The sequence below is a fragment of the Eptesicus fuscus genome, chromosome 19 (assembly GCF_027574615.1).
Source record: "Eptesicus fuscus isolate TK198812 chromosome 19, DD_ASM_mEF_20220401, whole genome shotgun sequence".
Taxonomy (NCBI): Eukaryota; Metazoa; Chordata; class Mammalia; order Chiroptera; family Vespertilionidae; genus Eptesicus; species Eptesicus fuscus.
The window spans coordinates 36507574-36523751 of record NC_072491.1 but is presented as its reverse complement, the minus strand read 5'-3'; the positions used below and the strand labels follow the sequence as shown (position 1 = coordinate 36523751).

The window sequence follows — 16178 nt, the reverse complement described above, 5'->3', positions numbered from 1 at the left end:
GGAGAGAGCAGGGCAAATGACAGGGAATTGGCTTAAGTAATTCCTAGCCCTCGATGGAAATGTCTGCATCAGGTCCATGCATGCGATACCTTCTGGTGGCAAACACTGTTTCTAGGCACTTAGCACACAGCAGTAACACACTGGTCATCGCCTCTGCCCTCATGGAACTTACCCTCTAGTGGCAGACAACAGATAATAAACAAGTAAATCAGTAGATAAACATATATTACAGAAAGAGTGGGGTTGCATGGAATTATAAATAGGAGGCTCTAACTGAGATAGTAATATCTACACAAACACCTAGAGGTGAGGGAGAGTGAACTATGCAAGGAACTGGGAAAGAGTCAGCAACTAACACACCAGTATCTCCATGTAATTTCATTCCACGATGCTTTTGAAGTTGGCAGCAACTTCAACATCCCACTTCCTGACTCTATCCTACCCAATCAAGGAAACTTCATCAATAACACAGTGATAACAAACTGCCTACGAGGTCAATTTGTTTACACTGGTTGTTTAAATTCCCCACATAAGAGAAAGGACTGCATTTTAAAGCAACAAAACCAAAGCTCTATTAGAACATGTTTGTACAAAGTTTAGGAAGACAATCATCTTGCTCTCAAAGCAATCATTGATGTAGCAACTTTGAGACTTGTGATTTAAATCAAAGATGCTGAAGAATGATTGTGAATCATGCAATTAAGCTACCACGCAGGATGTTGCTGAGAGGGGAAAAAAACATTCCCAGCACCATAAAGATGTCAAAAATAAAAATAGTATTGTCATCAAAACCAGAAGTAATATCGTACTTTTGATTTTATAATTTTTTTAAAAAATATTTTATTGATTTTTTACAGAGAGGAAGGGAGAGGGATAGAGTTAGAAACATCGATGAGAGAGAAACATCGATCAGCTGCCTCCTGCACACCCCCTACTGGGGATGTGCCCGCAACCAAGGTACATGCCCCTGACCGGAATCGAACCCGGGACCTTTCAGTCCGCAGGCCAACGCTCTATCCACTGAGCCAAACCGGTTTTGGCTGATTTTATAATTTGTTGCTCAGCAGAGCTGAATTCTAGTCTAAGCTCTGCCATTTATTGGTTCCGGGTCTTTGGGCCTCATCCTTATCAGTCAAGGGCAGCTGGTCAGATTTTTCAGAATCCCTGAGATTCTATGTGGCAAGTTAAAAGATTTCTATGATGTTTAGTTTATTTAGGCATTTGGCTACTCTGGTTTATCTCACTTTACAATAATAGTACAAATAAGCACCCACCCAAAATAGCACAACTTATAAGTTCTATATAAAGTAGTATGAACTTTTGCCCTAGCCAGTTTGGCTCAGTGGATAGAGCATCGGCCTGCTGGCCTGTGGAGGAAATCGGGTACCGGGTTCGATTCTGTTCAAACCCGGGGCGCGTGTAGGAGGCAACCAATCAATGCAATATTTCTCTCTGTCTGTCCCTCTCTCAAAAAAAAAAAAAAAAAAAAAAATCAAAAAAAATCAATGGGCCTTAACCGGTTTGGCTCAGGATAGAGCTTCGCCCTTGGACTGAAAGGTCCCAGGTTCCATTCTGGTCAAGGGCATGTACCTTGGTTTCGGGCACATCCCCAGTAGGAGGTGTACAGGAGGCTGCTGATCGATGTTTCTGACTCTCTATCCCTCTCTCTCTTCCTCTCTGTAAAAAATCAATAAAATATATTTTAAAAATCAATGGAAAAATATCCTTGGGTGAGGATAAAAAAATAAAAAAATAATATGAACTTTTCTTTTAGACAAACCTACAAACCTACCAGAGCCTGGTGCTTAAAATGAGGCTACACTCACTCTAAAAGTGCTGCCTGTTTTCACCCCTCTTTTTTTAGAACAACCTGCAAGACTCAGATTTCTGTACCACAGAATTTGATTTGGAACAAGGCGGATGAGCACATCATTAGTATGAGACAATAGTCATGAGTCCTTTTGTGGTGGGACTCGGTCTTTGAAAACTGTTCCAAACGAATCCCAGAGCATTTATAGCAACATTTCTGCGGAAAACGGTGGGGACAACTTTGAAGATTAATGCCCATGGGAATGCATAATAAAGAAAATAGCCAATGTCATTTTGCACTATTGCAGGCACTAAGTATTAACTCATTTAACCTCCCTAACAATCCTATAAGGGTGGCTCTAATATTACCCCCATTTCACAGAGGCGGAAACAAAGGCATAGAGGATTGAGGCAAATTGCCCATAGTTTTCACAATTAATCAGTAGATTCAAACCTAGGCACTCTAGCTTCAAAACCTGCGCGCTTAATGCCTATGTAAATCCTGGTGTCCTCGCTTAAAGAAGAGTCCCATGATTGGCCTCACTCTTTCTGCAAACTGAACAACACTAAGTCAAAATAAAGACGCACTGCAAGTTCATTCATTATAGAGTATCTCCTACAGTCCGGAACCACAAGCTAGAAATGTATTTTAAATATAAAATCCCTACAATCCCTGAGGTCTCTCCAGATTTGGGGAGAGGGTGTGCGGTGCAACGCAAGTGTTTTCTATCCCGGAGCTAATGCCGCCAACAAGTGCTGCAAAGCTACAGCCCGATCCGGTGTAACCCTCCCACAGGGGACTCAAGCCAGGGGCCGCCCCCCCACGCCTCGCTCGCGCTCCGCGGCGCTCAAGTGGCACCGGGCCGGGCCGGCCCAACCACACCTGCATCGTGCGCGCCCGCGGAGTCCCTCCAGCTGCCCGCGAGCCACCGGGACCTCTCCCCACGCTTACCTCTGGGACCCGCACCCGGCGCGTGGCCAGCGGGAAGTGCCGCCACAGCTGCGCCACCCCGCACCGGGCTCCAGGCCCCGCCCCCGGCTCCAGGCCCCGCCCCCGGCTCCAGGCCCCGCCCCCGGCTCCAGGCCCCGCCCCCGGCTCCAGGCCCCGCCCCCGGCTCCAGGCCCCCGCCGGTGCGCCCCACCCCGAACCCCGCCCCGTGTGAAGGGCCCGCCCGCGGTGCAGGCCCCGCCCCACCAATCATTGGCGCCATTTCGCCGCGGGCCCCGCCCAAATCCAGGGGCGGGGCTTCTGTGCACTGAGCTCCGCCCCTGGCACGCTAGGGGCCGGGAACCCTAAAGGAGGGAGATCAAGGTGTGCAAGGAAGGCCCTAAATAAATAAAGTGGGAAGGGCCCGTGGGAGCGTGATCCCGAGGGAGAAAGGGCAGGACACTGACCGAGGAAAGCGGGAAAAGGAGAGAGCCATGGTGGCAAGAGGAGGAAAGAGGCTCTGAAGGGAAAATGAAGGCACTCCCTAGGTTCCAGCTAAGGTGTAGGACTGGTTTCAACATCTTCACAAAACAGAGTTCAGGTATTCAAGGCACTGGCTAGGCTCCTTCTCCGGGGGCGATGAGTCACACCATTCCACCCAGGCCAAGTTTGGCATTAATGCCCAGGAGTGTACTAAAAGGTTTGCGGCTGCATGTATGGATAAAGGGGGGAAAATCAGACCACTCGGAAGGAATTATTTTTAACCATTAAGGTATTTGATTTTGGAAGGTGCAAAACTATTTGAGGAATCAAGTCAATACTAATTTAATCACTGTGGGGAAACAACAGGTTCACTTTGCCAACTGGCAGGATTAATACACAATAACCTTTGCTACAAAAACTTCAGATAATTGTGCCAGCTTATCTGTGTGACCTTAAGGGAAGTCACAATATCTGAAGCCCTCAATTTCCTTATCTGTAGAATGAAGAGATTAGGCCAGGTGACCTCAAGAACTCTAAATGTCCTTCCACACTCCATTTCATTCTGCCAGACGAAAAGGACTGCACAGAAACTACTGTCCCGTTAGGAGCCACACAGAGAAATTGGGAATTTTTAGAAAAAGCATCAGTGATCACTGGCATCACTTCATTCCAGTTCTCCTTTCTGACTTTTCTATTTTTAACAACATCACTTTTGTCCTACCTAGCTCAACACTCTTTTTTTTTTTTAACATTGAAAATGCCTATATTATCAAATATGGTATTTCGAAATAATATCATAAAAGTACCCCCAAATCCTTTTTTTAAAAATTTCTTTATTGATTAAGTTGTCACATATTTGTCCTCATCCCCCCATTCCCATCCCACACCCCTCCCCACGGATGCCCCCACCCCCCTGTTGTCCTTAACCATTGGTTAGGCTCATATGCTTGCACACAAGTTCTTTGGTTGATCTCTCCCCCCTACCCCCACCCTCCCCTACCCTCCCTCTGAGGCCCGACAGTCCGATCGATGCCTCCTTGTTTCTGGGTCTGTTCTTGTTCATCAGTCTATGTTGTTCATCATTTCCCCTAGATGAGTGAGATCATGTGTTACTAGAAATATACTTATAAGAACCGAATGTGAGACGAGCAATGATAGTTATGCTGACAGGCAAATGAATCAGTCTGTAGTGAGTTTCTTTCTGGACCAACAGTTCTTTTGAGACCCAATTTCAATGTCCACCAGTTCCTTATGTGTACATGTCAGCATTGACTTTTCAGTTCTGGATGGTGGACAAATGGTGGTAATGCAGGTCCGACTCCCTCTGGTTTGGTCTCGCCCGGACTCAGGGGCGCGTGGCCTCACCCACCCAGGGGGCGGGTGGCCTCACCCGGATCCAGGGGCGCACGGCCTCACCCGGACCCGGGATCCAGCTTCACCCGGACCCAGGGGCGCGCGGCCTCGCCCAGACCCGGGGACACGCGGCCTCACCCGGATCCAGGGGCTCACAGCCTCACCCGGACCCGGGATCCAGCTTCACCCGGACCCAGGGGCGCGCGGCCTCGCCCAGACCCGGGGACACGCGGCCTCACCCGGATCCAGGGGCTCACAGCCTCACCCGGACCCGGGATCCAGCTTCACCCGGACCCAGGGGCGCGTGGCCTCACCCTAGCTCAACACTCTTGTTCTTGGCTCTTCTTCCCTCTCAACCCTCACATTTAGTCACCAGGTCCTTGGCTTTTCCTATTACAGTCTCTTCAATGACCCTTCTCATTTTCATTGCCATCTATGTACCAATACAAAGAACTCAGGATCTTGGATCTGACCCTCACCTACTTTTCCCACCTGATCTCCGACTTTCTCTGTGTACACAACTGGGCGACAGACTGTCTCCTCACTGTACAGTAACCACAACATACAGCCAATTTTCCTACCACTGAACATTTACACCCACTGCTTCCAGGCTCAGAATACCTCTTCTCAGTCCTCGCGACCTGTCCAGACTACAACAGCTCAGCTCAGGGACCTCTTTGCAATATAATGCTATAATACTTAGGGTCTGTACCACTCGACTGGGCACTTAACAGGATGACCTTGTTTTGCATTCTGTTATTTTTAATATTTATCTCCAAAACTAAAGTGTAAGCTACTTATACTGGGTGTTCCAGGCCCCAGCCAATCAGGAAAGAAAAAGCTACTTTCAATATCTCAAAAAAGCCTAAAAGAAATTATAGGCCAGTGTTGCTCAGTGGTTGAGTGTCAACCCATGCACCTGGAGGTCACTGGTTCAATTCCCGGTCAGGGCACATGCCTAAGTTGCAGGCTTGATCCCCAGCAGGGGGCATACAGGAGGTAGCCAATCCATGTTGATGTTTCTCTCATCAATTTTTCTCTCTCCCTTTCTCTCTAAAATCAATAAAAACATATTCTTTTAAAAATAAAAAGTCTGTTGGTGACCACTGCGAGCCTGCTATTTAAACAACAACAACAACAACAATAATTAGTCATCCACAACTAGGCTACCTAAAACAGTAAGATTCTCTGTTTTTGTCTAACACCAGTTAGTTCATGCTAACCAAAGCTTTGATGTGACTGATTCAAAAAAGGGAAAAACAAATTAGGATGAAATAAGACTTGTTGTTTGGAAGGCTAAATATTTGACATTCATGGAGATGCATAAAAATAAAAAGTAATCAACCCACTCTTTGTCACCCATTGCCCAAACAAGTGATAAACTCATAGTAAGTACTTAAAAATATATTCAGCCCTGGCCAGGTGGCTCAGGTGGTTGGAATGTCATCCCATAAACCAAAGGGTTGTGGGTTCCATTCCCAGTCAGGGCACATGCCTGGGTTGGTTTTATTCCCGGTGGGGTTGCATGTAGGAGGCAGCCGATGAATGCTTCTCTCTCACATCAATGTTTCTCTCTCTCTCTCTTCCTCTCTTCCTTCCCTCCCTCTCTCCCTTCCTTTCTCTAAGCATGTCCTTGGGTGGGGATTTTTTAAAAAAAATCTAATTGGCTTTATTGAATGATTCATGAATCCCATCTAGTAAATGGAAAGGTACTCTGAGGACTTGTACAAAGTGGCCAGCTAGATATATATATATATATATGTATATGTGTGTATGTGTGTGTGTGTGTGTGTATATATATATATATATATATATAATATGCATATACATATATATATATTCATGAGTGATTTTTTTCAGCTTTTTAAAAACTTTCTCCCTTGCTATAATTAAAATACTGATCTTTCTTTTTCATGAAAAGAATATTGTAGGAGTTTCCCTTCTAATTTCAAATAAATTCTTAAGAATAAGAAAAACAAGAATCACAAAGCACTTAGAATTGAGCTAGAAAAGTTTTTAGTGGGAGCATTCTCTCAATCTGTTGAGATTTTGCTTCCCAGCAACTGCCATCAGTTTGGCTAAAATAAACTCATAAAAAATTCTTACAGGTTTGGACATTTCTTTTTTTGTTGTTGTTGTTGTTAATCCTCACCCGAGAATATTTTGCCATTGACTCTTTTTTTTTTTTGAGAGAGAGAGAGTGGAAGGGAGGAGGAGAGACACAGAGAGAGAAACATGGATGTGTCTCTCACATCAATTGGTTGCCTCTCGTACCTGCAACCGAGGTATGTGCCCTTGACCAGAATCAAACCTGGGACCCCTTAGTCTGTGAGCCGATGCTCTCTCCACTGAGCCAAACCTACTAGTCTGGACATTTCTTATGTTGACATTTACTTGGTGTGCGGCAGGATTCCAAGGAAGCCCACCCAGGACCACCTTGCAGACCCGGACCGTGCTTGGTACCAGCCTGGACCCACTGTGCCCCACTGGCTCCTTGTTTTGCATCCAGAGGACTTGGGTGAGTTTCCCTTGGAATTTCAGGCTTCCCTGCTTCGAGGTAAGAGGCCTGATTTTATTTGTGCTGTTTTATAAAAACCTTCGAGGTGGAACTAAAGATTAAGGGCATCCGATTAACAATGAACGGCACTTGAGTGCTTCTCATGGGAAGTAGATGAGCCATAGTCAATGGGAACTAATCTGTCAGTCAGATTGTGAAAACTGAAAAGGTGTATGGTGGGCCCGGTGTATGGTGGGCCCTCACACTATTACTGGAAAGGGGTCCTGGCCTTGAATGGATCGGCCCAGGGCCAGCCGGTAGTATGTGGGTTCTTAACGTCATGCGGGGAAAATTTCACAACACAAGTCCAGGTGAGTTTTAGAGGACGTTTATTAAAGCTGGGGACCGTGAAACGAGAAAGGGCTGGGGAAATGAGCCTAAGTGGGGCTGCTTTGGTTCACCAAGAAGTCAGAAAAGGGGGCCCTGGGACGGCTCAGGGGGTTTATCTGGGACAAACTGCTGCTGTCCCTTACGGCCCTGGTTGAAAGTCTCAGGGGGTTCCTTAGAGTTTAGGAGATGCATGCCTGTGGGGGAAGGAAAGGGTGGGGGGAGAGCGGGCGTGTTCCTGGCAGGGACAGTGCACATTAGACCTTCGTTTTGAGAGGTTTTATTTTATTTATTTTTAATAATTCTTTATTGTTGCAAGTATTTTATTTTATTTTTAAAATATATTTTATTGATTTTTTTACAGGGAGGAAGGGAGAGGGAAAGAGAGTCAGAAACATCAATGAGAGAGAAACATCCATCAGCTGCCTCCTGCACACCTCCTACTGGGGATGTGCCCGCAACCAAGGTACAGGCCCTTGACCGGAATTGAACCCGGGACCCTTCAGTCCGCAGGCTGACGCTCTAGCCACTGAGCCAAACCGGTTAGGGCTGTTGCAAGTATTTAAAAAAAACACACAAACAAACAAAAAAAGAAAGTATTACATGCCCCCCTTTCCCCCCACTGACCCTCTGCCCCCAGCCCCAGGCCGTTTTGAGGGATTTTAAAGGATAGGCGTTTAGGGGAGGATCTGAATAGAATATTCATCAGCTTTATGCTGATGTACCAACGTGAGATTTCTTCCCTCAACTTCATCTGTTCTTGGCTGTGGTTGGCAGATGACACTAATTGGATTTCTGCTATCTGTCTACCTGAGTAGGTGATTTAAGCTATTTACCCTCTGGTTGGGGAAGAGAAGTGCAAACCATTTACCCTTAGTTATTCCTGGTTTAGGGAAGATAGGATTTACTAGATGGCTGCCAAATGCTTGGCATCTATATTTTCTAGATAACTGCAAACTGCTGTTTAATTATCTATCTCAGTTTCCCTATACCACTTGTCCTGGATTACTGGCCTGTCTCAAAACTATAAGAAAATGTTATAGTAGATGCAAAATACAGAGAAGTGAGACAGACAGCAAAACCTAAAACAGTGATGGCGAACCTATGACACGCGTAGCCGTTTCTGATGACACGCGGCTGCTGAGGCAGCTGCATGCCGAGGATGAAACATTTGCGAAATAGTGTTTTTTCCTCAAAGTGACACACTACCCGAGTTATGCTGTTTTTTGGCGAAGTTTGACACACCAAGCTCAAAAGGTTGCCCATCACTGACCTAGATCATGATAGCTTATCAGTTGGAAATGACCCAGTGTGTTTTTCTTAATGAAGACCCATAGGATCTGAGCGTCTCACATTTACCTGCTTTTCCCTTTTGAGAAAAATTCAACCTTGACTTCCATCCAAGGTTATGGTCTTGCCTCATCCCCAATAGTCCACTGTTCAGCAAGACAAATGCTGACACTAAGACTTCCTAGGAATGAGCCTTCCTAGCACTGTGGGGCCACGTTATCCAACCAAAAGGTTGGCCATCAGTGCACCCTTTGGATTGATTTATGACCAAAAGAGGAAAGTGTGGACAAAAAAGGGGCCAAATACTAAACCTGACAAGCTCATGGGAGGCCTACATGGTGGCCTTACAAACTCAGAGACCTAAAGTAACCACATAGAATGGTCTGAAATTAAAACTTTCAAACTAAAAGCAGTGCATGTCCTAGGCTGGTATTTTTCCCAAACAAAGGTCTTTTTAAAAAAATATATTTTTTTTATTGATTTCTGAGAGGAAGGGAGAGAGACAGAGAGATAGAAACATCAATGATGAGAGAGAATCATTGATTGGTTGCCTCCTGCACGCCCCCCACTGGGGATGGAACCCCCAACCCGGACATGTGCCCTTGACCAGAATTGAACCCAAGTCCCTTCAGCCTGCAGGCCAACGCTCTATCCACTGAGCCAAACTAGCTAGGGCACAAAGGTCAGTCTTTAATTGGGCCTGTCTGTTGTCTTTTTTTGCATTTAGGATAACATACTTTTGGAATATCAAAGTAATTTCCTTTTCTCCAGACTCCTCAAAGTACCACCACTGCACCAGAGCAGAGACCACAAATCACCTCATTGTTACTATATTTCATGTGTTAATTGTTAACTATTAACTATCCTATACCCACCTATGTAAAAGAAGTATGTGTCTATTTGTTTTACTTTTTATCCAATCTCAGAGATTCCCCAGCTTTGCTTTCTCCTGCCTCCCTAATTTATCACCAACAGATTTCATGTAACTCCTTTACGGCTCCTCCTTTGATTATAATGTATAAAATAAGGTACAAAACTGCCATTTTCTGGAGCTTTTTCTCAATCAGTTGAGATTTTGCTTCCTGGCAATTGTTGTCAGTTTGGCTCAAATAAACCCGTAAGAATTTTTTAAACAGAAAGAAGGTTTTCCGTGTTCCAGAAATAAACTCTCAAACCACAGTAAACTGCCTATGTTAGGGGGTCCTACACTATTAAAATCTTTAGGGAGTAAATTTTCCTTAGCTGCAAATTTACTCAGATGACACATGTGGAAGCAGGACCAAGTGTGCAGAATGACTCCCAACTAAGAGTGAACACTGATTTGCGATCTATCAACGGGCCCTTGTGTGTGGAAAATGTCGCTGGCCTGTTTAAGAAAGGCCCAGAGATCTGAAGTCTGGCCCACACAATCCATAAATCACTACTCACAGTAAACCTTTATAATATTCTGGAGATTTAATAAGTATTAACTAAGCAGACTAAACAAGTCACACTTCATTTTACAGAGTGGTTGTACCAGAATTTCTTGGTGATAGACTCTTGGAACCTTTCTCTTGCTCTCCTAAAAAAAATGTGAGGTGACTCTTAAGAGGAGAGCCGTGGGGGAACTTCTGAATCCACGCAGGACAGAGTAACAAGGACCATATTTACTTTCCCGTCTAAACCAAGGACAACAACAAAAATAAGTTGGACTAACTATATAAAACAACAGTTTTCAAGATACTAGATATCAGGTAGTGAAGGAAAGTGATTCCTCAGAGATGGGAAATGAACAAGGTATATCCTGGCTTATTACCTTCAGAGAACTTACAGGCCGTGGCATAGGAGAGCAGGTAGGAGAGGCCAGCAGACTCCCTGAGTTGAGGAGATAGAGCTATGCGTCCAGGAGAACAAGATGGCTAGAGTTAACAAGACAGTAGAAGAGACAAGACAACAGCACAGAAAATCCCAGAGATCTGCAGAGCATCCTCCTTGAGATTCATCAGCACTGGTCAATGCATGCATGTGAGGAAACTATCCAAGGTCAAAGAAAAAACGAACCACTTGAATGCATTGGAAGGAACAGAGGGCCAGGAATACTGGCTGTTCACACCAGGCCAACTGGAAAGCCTCCCCATTCAATGATGTACTCAGGATGGTCTTACCTTAGTAATGAGAGTAATTAGCTCTAAACTAATTCTACTTAGATGCTAATAAAAAAAAAATACAAGTAAGTTCCAAAAAGGATCAAACTGTTTTAAAGTAATGTACTGTATCTTAAATTAAAATTCAAGCATATTTATAAGAATACAAAAATATTCGGCATCCAATGACATAAAATTCACAAAATCTGCTATTCAATCAAATATTATAAGGCATGCAAAGAAGCAGAAAAAGATGACCCTCAATGAAAAACAAAATCAATCACTGAAACTAACTCAACTGACATAAATGTTAGAATTAGAAGACAAGGATACTGAAACAGTTATAATAGTAATATACTAAAAAATTAAGTAAGGACAAGAAAGGTATAAGAATTTTCTAAATCCAACTTCTAGAGATGAAAACAACAATCTCTTAGGTGAAAACTGCACTATATGGGAAGAATAGACATTGTAGAAGAAAAGATTAGGGAACTTGAAGACACACAATAGGAACTTTTAAAAATGAACTATAGCCCTAGCTGGTTTGGCTCAGTGAATAGAGCACTGGCCTTCGGACTGAAGGGTCCTGGGTTCAATTCCGACCCACTCCACTCCCCACCCCCCCACGTGCACAAATGTCGTGCAGTGGGCCTCTAGTAAGCATATAAATTCTTTGGTTTATCTCTTCTCATTCCCTCAACCCCACATTGAGGTATGTCAGTCTGTACCATGCTTCCCTGCTTTGGGTCATAAAGAAAGACTTCTGAAAATATAATTTTAATGTGATTTTCTGTATCTCAAATTCCAATACAATTCTTTTCTTTTATTTCTCATCCAAAGGGATGTTTATTGATTTTAGAGAGAGGGAAAAGGAGAGAGAGGAAGACAGAGAAACACTGATGTGAGAGAGAACGTTTTTCAGCCCCCTCTGTACACACCCCGACTGGAGGCTGAACCCACAACCTAGGTATATGCCCTGATGGGGAATTGAACCCGCAACCTTTCGATATATGGGATGAGCCACACCATTCAGGGCCCAATATAATCTATTATAATAAAAGCGTAATATGCTAATTAGACCGGACAGCCGAACAACCTTCCGGATGTCATTACGGATGTCCTTTTGGACGAAGCCATGGTGGTGGAGGGCCAAGGCAGAGGCAGTTAGGGGCAATCAGGCAGGCAGGCAAGCAGTTGGGGGCGATCAGGCAGGCAGGCGAGTGGTTAGGGGTGATCAGGCAGGCAGGCAGAGTGGTTGGGGCGATCAGGCAAGCAAGCAAAGTGGTTAGGGGTGATCAGGCAGGCAGGCAGGCAGGCGAGCAGTTAGGAGCCAACGGTCCCGGATTGCGAGAGGGATGTCTGACTGCCGGTTTAGGCCCACAGGGATTGGGCCTAAACCGGCAGTCGGACATCCCCCGAGGGGTTCTGGATTGCGAGAGGGTGCAGGCCGGGCTGAGGGACCACCCCACCCCCAGCCTCACCCTCCCCCCCCGTGCACGAATTTCATGCACTGGGCCTCTAGTCCTATATAATAAAGATGTAATATGCAAATTAACCCTCATGCCCTCACAAGATGGCTGCCTACGACCAGGTCGGCAGGGGGGTTAGTGAGGGATGACCAAATGACTTAACAAGCAGGCTGCATGGGGCGACCAGGCAGGCAGGGGGGTTAGTAAGGGACAACCAAACGACTGAACAGCAAGCTGCGTGGGACAACCAGGTCGCCGAGGCTGCAGTTGGGGGCGATTAGGCTGGCAGGGGGGGGGTCAGTGAGGGGTGACTAGGCCAGCAGGGGGGGGCAGTTATGGGCGACCAAGCCAGCAGGGGTGGGCAGTTAGGGGCAACCAGGCTGGCAGGGGGGTGCAGTTGGGAGTGATCGGGCCGGCTGGGGTGGGGGGCAATTAGGGCCGACCAGGCAGGCAGGCAGGTGAGCGATTAGGAGCCAGCAGTCCAGGATTGTGAGAGGGATGTCCGACTGCCGGTTTAAGCCCGATCTCTGGGATCGGGCTTAAACCGGCATTTGGACATTCCCCGAGGGGTCCCAGATTGAAGAGGGTGCAGGCTGGGCTGAGGGGACTCCCTCCCCCCATTCACAAATTTCGTGCACCGGGCCTCTAGTTCTTATATAAAAGAGTATTTATATATCTTTTGCTTAAATGTATGTTGGTTTACGCCAGTGGTCAGCAAACTCATTAGTCAATAGAGCCAAATATCAACAGTACAACGATTGAAATTTCTTTTGAGAGCCAAATTTTTTAAACTTAAACTTCTTCTAATGCCACTTCTTCAAAATAGACTCACCCAGGCCATGGTATTTTGTGGAAGAGCCACACTCAAGGGGCCAAAGAGCCGCATGTGGCTCACAAGCCGCGGTTTGCCGACCACTGGTTTACACAAATATTAATGTTTTAGTGAAGGGACCTAACTCTCACAATTAGAAACCTAGGCATAATTATACTCAAGCCTTACATAGCAGTGGGCCAGAGAAAATAAAATTTGATAAACAACAATTAGAGGTTGTTCATCTTAGAGAGGAAATAAAACCTTTGACTTTGACAATCCATTGAATTCTTTTATCAACTCTCAAAAGTCAGTTCTTTTCTATTAATCTTGTATGCAGAAAATCATCTTATTAATGATGTGCTGAGTGCTTTTATTTGACATTGGAATTTGGAATAGGCCTTTGGGTTAAATTTGTCTAAAATGATTTATATGATATGGTCAGTAACTTTTAATCCATGATGAATTACCCACATTTCTTTTAAAAATGCTGCCTAAGTCAGATTCCATTAGTGGAGACAGAGATTACAAGGATATTTTTATTTATTCTTTTGATGAGAGGGAAATTATTTTCTATAGTATTTTCATAATTCAATAGGCTATATCATAAATAGGTGAAGTTTTTGTTTGTCTATTTTTCCAGTTTGGGCTCCAGAGCTTAGCGCTACAAGCTTCATTCATATGAATTTATTTTCTAAGATTTTATTGTATGTTCATCTTTTACCTAATTAAAACATCCTCGAGCTCTCTTTGTAATTTTTCTCTATTCATACCAAATTTGTATCACAATAACTTCTATATTTTAATAATAGAATAATAGAAACATAAAAAGATGATGCAACATTCAAAATCATTTACAGAGAATGGGGGAGAGGGGGAAAGAGAAAAATGTATATTCTTGATTCTAAATCCTTGATGTAATATTATGACTTATGAAGTACTAATTATTGGTTTAGCTAATGTCTCCATTAATGGAAGACTACCTTTTATTTGGCAAAGAGTATAGTAAAAATTTAATTCAGTAAGTATTGATTACCTAACATGTTCATTTTTCTCTACTGGACCCTATGCACAGTATATTAAGTATATAAAATAAAAAAATCAGCCCAGCTGGTGTGGCTCAGTGGTTGAGCATCAACCTATGAACCAGGAGGTCACGAATCAATTCCTGGTCAGAGCACATGCCTGGGTTGCAGGCTCAATCCCCAGTGGGGGACATTCAGGAGGCAGCTGATCAATGATTCTCTCTCGTTGTTGATGTTTCTCTTTCTCCCTCTCTCTTCCTCTCTGAAATCAATAAAAAAAAAATTTAATCCTACAATCTATTGTTGACAAAACAAGAAATAAAGCTTACTAAGTATAGAAATTATAGTGACCAACAGAGTTAAATGGTGACACTACTACAGTGAGGGGAGGAAGGTAACGCTATGTGAGTTCAAGTATTGTAACTGTATGTTCAAAGATAATGTACAGCCCTAGCAGGTGTAGCTCAGTGGATAGAGCATTGGACTGCTGACTGAAGGATCCCAGGTTCAGTTACGGTCAAGGGCACATGCCCGGGTTGCGGGCTCGATCTCCAGTTGGGGGCATGCAGGAGGCAGCCAATCAATGATTCTCTCCCATCATTGATGTTTCTATCTCTCTTTCCCTCTACCTTTCTCTCTAAAGTCAATAAAAATATATTTTAAAAAAAGATAATGTACAAAGTTGACAAAAATCAAGAAATAAAGCTATAAGTTTATTATTACAGATATGGAGGAATCTATATATATAAAGAGCCAGGGTCCGTAACGTCCAAAACGACCAAAGGCTTGACCGAACACTGGAAGTCAGGCCCAGACAGAGTCCGGGAGAGAGAAACAGGGTCTGATCGCAGCCCCTGTGGCAGTCAGTGCTGGATCGGCATGACGGAAGCCAGTCCTGGCTACCCAGCACTGACTGCCGTGCTGCAGGCACCTCAGCAACCCAGCAATGACTGCCAAGGGGGCTGCAATCAGGCCAGGACAGAGGCCAGGAGAGAAAAGCAGGGTCTGATCTCAGCCCCCGTGGCAGTAAGTGCTGGGTTGGCATGGCAGAAGTCAGCCCTGCAGTCAGTGAACATAGGGTCAATTCATATTAAGTGAACATATGGTCAATTAATATTAAGTGAACATAGGGTCAATTAATATCACTTTGAGAGAAGTTGAGAATATAAAGTACAGTGTAGAGCAATTACTTATATTATCTACACTAATAAAAGAGAAAGATGCCAATTGACCGTACCTTTGCAACGCCCACCAGCCAATCAGGAGTGAGTATGCAAATTAATCCAACAAAGATGGTGAGTTAATTTGCATACACAGGCGCCGAGCAGCCGGGGGGGGGGGGGGGCGAAGACGCAGGAGTTCCATACTGCCCCAGCAGCTCTGGGCCTCTGGGCAGCGTGGGAAGGTGGAAAGGGGTCTCCAGGCCGGAGCAAATGCGGTGCCGGCAGCCAGGGGAAGGAAGTCCCATTCTTGCAAGAATCTTCGTACATTGGGCCTCTAGTTTCACATAAAACTCTTTTCAACTAAGATATTTTCCTTTATTTAAAATGTATCTTTATTGTTGAAAGTATTATAGATGTCCCTTTGTTTTAGTTGTGTTTTTTTCTCCCATTGATCTCCTCCACCTGCACCTGCCCCTTCCAGGCCTTCGCCAGACTACTGTCTGTGTCCATGGGCTATTCCTATCTAATATATAAAAATCTAGAAAGATTTAGAGAAAATAAAATAAAAAATATGCCAGGTAAATATTGAACAGAAGAGCTGAAATTGCTGTATGAATACTGGATACAGGCTTGAAGCCAAAACACAACTCATGAGATAACGTTAGTCATTGTAACATAACAAAAGGTTGCTTTCACTAAAGAGATAAGATGGTTCCCAATACTTATACACATAATAGAACAGTGTGGGGGTTCAGAATGAGCCTCACCAGGATGTGTCTCAGTGGTATGCAGATTTTTGAGCTAAGGGCAATTTTAGCTTCAGGCTCAAGTGAAAATTCT

The 16178-nt window shown here is 44.5% G+C and overlaps 1 protein-coding gene across 4 annotated transcripts in view; it reads right to left on the bottom strand.

Moving 5' to 3' along the window:
- SGK3 (serum/glucocorticoid regulated kinase family member 3) overlaps nucleotides 1-16178 on the bottom strand; it is a 112398-nt gene that overhangs the window by 58286 nt on the left and 37934 nt on the right. Inside the window, exon 1 of one of the 4 annotated variants that reach the window (XM_054708291.1) lies at nucleotides 2762-2821. The exons of the other annotated variants lie outside the window; for them this stretch is intronic. The gene's annotated coding sequence lies outside the window, so the exon portion shown is untranslated. Of the gene's footprint in view, nucleotides 1-2761; nucleotides 2822-16178 lie in introns of those variants that run through there. 4 annotated transcript variants of the gene reach the window in all.